The 3,788-nt window shown below is 33.0% G+C and overlaps 1 long non-coding RNA gene across 1 annotated transcript; it reads right to left on the reverse strand.

Moving 5' to 3' along the window:
- Window positions 1-2,504: 2,504 nt before the first annotated feature.
- Window positions 2,505-3,380, reverse strand: LOC121977084. The gene is made up of 4 exons (XR_006110731.1): window positions 3,312-3,380; window positions 3,104-3,168; window positions 2,919-3,002; window positions 2,505-2,802 (listed from the first exon to the last, which is right to left on the reverse strand). It is a non-coding gene; the product is annotated as an uncharacterized LOC121977084 (long non-coding RNA).
- Window positions 3,381-3,788: the final 408 nt, after the last annotated feature.

Below are 3,788 nucleotides of genomic sequence, written 5' to 3' on the forward strand. Positions count from 1 at the left end.
GAGCATTCAACTTAGGTAAAAAAAATTGATTTTTTTTATTTGATTCTATTTGAGGAGTAGTCAATTGGGCTATTCGTCTAGTAAATGTTGGTTGACTAATAGCAATCTATTACTTCCAAATCGAGAGACCAGGAAAGAGTTGCTATTGGGATAGTGTCACGCCCCAAAGGAGTCCTTGCCTGACAAACAAATAACATCTCCCCCCTTATGACAATATATGGATCATATATATATAGTCATACGACTGTACAAGTATGATGACAATAGCCCACACAGATATAAACAATCACAACTACACAGTTGTAAATGTTGCCCACACGGTTGGAACCAAAATATAGCAAAATTCAAAAAATAATACACAACTTAGATGTCAGGTATACGCTCAAACCACACAGGAAAATAAACAAAGTCGATAGAATGCATGCCGACACAACTTACGCAACAATAAAATCCAAAAATTGATAAAAATGGCCTTAAGGCTCAAAACCATAATTTGGACAACTTATTACAAAATCAAGCTCAAATACAAAGTAATGATAACATGATTTTCTGTGTGACACCACACACCATGTTATCTACAATATAAATTAAATGGACAATTGCATTGACATATATAAAAATATAAAATATAGACATTTAATCAAAGTGATTCTCATTTTAAAATATTTCAAAATAGATGTTCATACAAAAACTAGGCTTATAGTATACATCCCAACAAACCAACCGAATCAAGCTATAGAAGAGCCATAGAACTAACGGATCCGTTATCGGGAACATTAAAACTAGAAGTTTACACTTGTGTCTATGAGAAATTTAACCATTATGGATTTATTGGTGGAGTGATACGAGATCATCGTGGAAGGTATATATACGGATTTGGGAGGTGCACACAAGCACCCCACACTTTTTTATAGAAGTTAAACTCAATGGAATTCACAAACAACTAGCATTCGCTAATGCTCGGGGATTAAGAAGACTTTTGGCGTTTTTTGTCTCGTTCACATATGTGCAGGAAATCATGGATGGTGATGAGAATTTACATTATACGGAAGCTTAAATTTTGCAAATTTGTAAGCTTTTGGATAAAACACACGCTATTGCTCTCGTACATATTAAACATACTACTAAGTTTGTTTCCCATCATATAACATATTTTATTTCTTCTTCCCCTTCTCCACTTGTTTGGGAGAATGGGAATTAACCAGTTTGGTTGAAAAACTTGATATATGACATTATTTTAATGAGAATTAAGAATTTCCTCATAAAAAAATATAAAAATTATACTTGCACTACAACAAAAACCTTCATAGACATCAGTTTTCCACCGGTGTCTATTTCATTTTCGACCGATGTCTATGAAGCCGATGTTAAAAGTCTGCCATTTTATACATCGGGTTAAAACCGGTGTAGTATCACTTAACGACATCGGTCTTCAAATCGGTTATTAACCGGTGTAGTATCACTTAATGACACCGTTTCATCAACGGTATAAAACCGATGTAATATTGTATGTTAATAACACCAGTTTTGGCAGCGGTAAATGACCGATGTAATATTAGTTAATAACACCGGTTTTGCAGCGGTGGAAAACCGATGTAATATGTATATTTTTTAACAGCACAAATTTGATTTCCGAAATAATGAAAAATCGACAATAATAAAAAAAATACACAAATATTCACAAATTATACAAATATTCTTAATTCAACAATATCCATAAAATACACAAATATTCACAAATTATATAAATAATCTTCTTACAACAATATCCATAAAATACCCAAACATTCTTTTTACATCAAAAGCTAGCTAATAGATATCAAAATCAAGGCAGAACATTCTTTTAATAACACATCAAGGTAGAACCACACTTCAAATGTAATCTAGCATGCATTCAGCCCACTCGAACCGCACTTCATCAATTTCAACTCTGGAGTACTTGAGATTTGTAAACTGTAAAAACACATAAATAATATATTAGTAAACCAAGACTAAAAATCATAGTTGAAAAAGTAGTAAGAGCACCAGGTAACAAGATGACTAATTGGAATGCTTAAAAAGAAAAACATTCATCATTTATCTCAACCAAATCATATAGTGATAGATCTATCATTCCTGGGAACTTAATATAATCCAAACCAAAAATTTTAATCTAACTAGATAAACAACAATTTAATCTTTCAAATTTAATTCATTAGTAGTTGGCCCAAATGGCATAACTGTTTACCACTAAGAGTACATGAAAAGTAAATAAATTCACTTTTAGTTTGCAAATAATAAATTCACTTTTATCACTAAGAGTACATGGAAAGTAAATAAATTCCTCAGCAGCAATAAAGATGAGTAACATCAATTCATTTATATGATTTCCAATGAGATATATATATGCACCTTAGATGATAATTTATGTTTCAGAAGTGAAGCAACAGAGCATAAAGCAAAAATAGTCAATAACCACACCGCATCGCCAATGTCATTCATGTAAAGATTCAGTCGTAGCAAGGACTTAGTTTTCTTAACAAACTCAGCGATGCTAAAGGCGCCTTTGGGACCAATCTCATTGTTGCCAATATCTAGAAGTGTTATTTTTCCTAAACAAGAAGAAATATAGTTTTACATAATTGCTGAGAAGTAGTACAATCAATAAATACTGGAAAGCCAACAGATCTGATGAAGAAATTAAATCTGCAAGAAAGAACTGCATGGATAGAAAATCTAAGTGTGTGTAAGTCTTATTAGCTTGAGATGTATAGATCGAATTGCCTTATTCTCAACTAGTGCTCCAGCAAGACTTGCAAAACCCTATAAAATTTCACATGGAAATAAGGTGTAAGGAGTAAGGACACCAGAAACAAAGTGTAAAAGATCTAGGAATTTCATAAAAAAACATGAAAGATTGCCCAAGAATAAGGTCATACAGAATATTCAATCATATTATTGTTAAGTTCCAGTACACGTAAAGTTTGATTTTCTTTCAGCATATCTGCAATAACCCTTGCACCCTACATAACATATTTAGCATTCAGACTTTACCAGAATCAAGAATCATTTTCTTCCTCAAGAAACAAACAACCGGAACTTGCAACAAGTAAAATTAAACAACCTCATCTCCAATACCTGAACTGTTTAGTTGGAGTTCCTGAATACATCCATTTACCTTCAAAATATCTGAAAGAAAGTGACATTATAGACAATGATTTCAAAGTAATGCAAAAGAGGAAGTTACCTATTGAATTTCAAAAGAAATACAAACTATAGATGGCATCAAGAATCGACATAGTTTGACAAATAGAAAGCACGAGATTATGAACCTCATCAATCCGAATATTATAGATCAAAATACTAGAATCTTCCATTCCAGCAGCAATCATGTTATTATCTTCAGGATGAAATGCTAAAGACGTGGTTGCCGGTGGGGTTGGCATAAAAGTGGTTATAACCTGAAAGATATGTTTCGATTTAGTCGGTTTGGTTTCTCCATTTTTGGTAGCAAGAGTAAAATCAATTCATGGCTATGCACCTTAAAAGTCCTCATATTTAACAGAGAAACTTTTCCACCTGATGCAGACGTTGCATAAGAGTCATTCTTAGATAAAGCAATACAAGCAGTTGCTTCTTCTGGATTGTTATCACTCCTTTCATTGGTCATAAGAATACGATTTGGTGGCTGACGGAGCTGAGGAGCAACAGATGCAGTTGACTGAACAAGCAAAGCAAACAATCAGCACTAGGCTTATAGCAAATAGATAATTTCTTACAACTGTTTCTTTCTGACCTTGCCCGATTGA

This window comes from Zingiber officinale, chromosome 1B, assembly GCF_018446385.1.
Source record: "Zingiber officinale cultivar Zhangliang chromosome 1B, Zo_v1.1, whole genome shotgun sequence".
Lineage (NCBI taxonomy): Eukaryota > Viridiplantae > Streptophyta > Magnoliopsida > Zingiberales > Zingiberaceae > Zingiber > Zingiber officinale.